Raw genomic sequence first — 331 nt, forward strand, 5'->3', positions numbered from 1 at the left:
TAAGCTGATGGCCTTGTTTGGCCCTGAAGGCGTGCAACACCTTGTGACACAAGGCTTCGAGGTAATCGGTGCACGTCTAGAGGCGTTTTTGAGTTATGAAAACTCGCTGCTAGAGCACCTACAGCAGAAGATGTCTGCATCGTTTGCGTCTATGACGCCACCGTCGGTGACGGATGACTTCCCCCGACGTAAGGGGCTTATGGTGAGCGTTAAGGTCTTTGAGGGGAAGGGTGGAGAAAATCTCCTACTCTGGGTGAGAGAGGTCGAGATGGCCATCGCATCTGCCATGCCCCAGACCGAGCAATAGCGCGTGGCGCTAGCCATCTCAAAG

Source organism: Plasmopara halstedii (assembly GCF_900000015.1).
Source record: "Plasmopara halstedii genome assembly, contig: Scaffold_262, whole genome shotgun sequence".
Classification (NCBI taxonomy): domain Eukaryota; phylum Oomycota; class Peronosporomycetes; order Peronosporales; family Peronosporaceae; genus Plasmopara; species Plasmopara halstedii.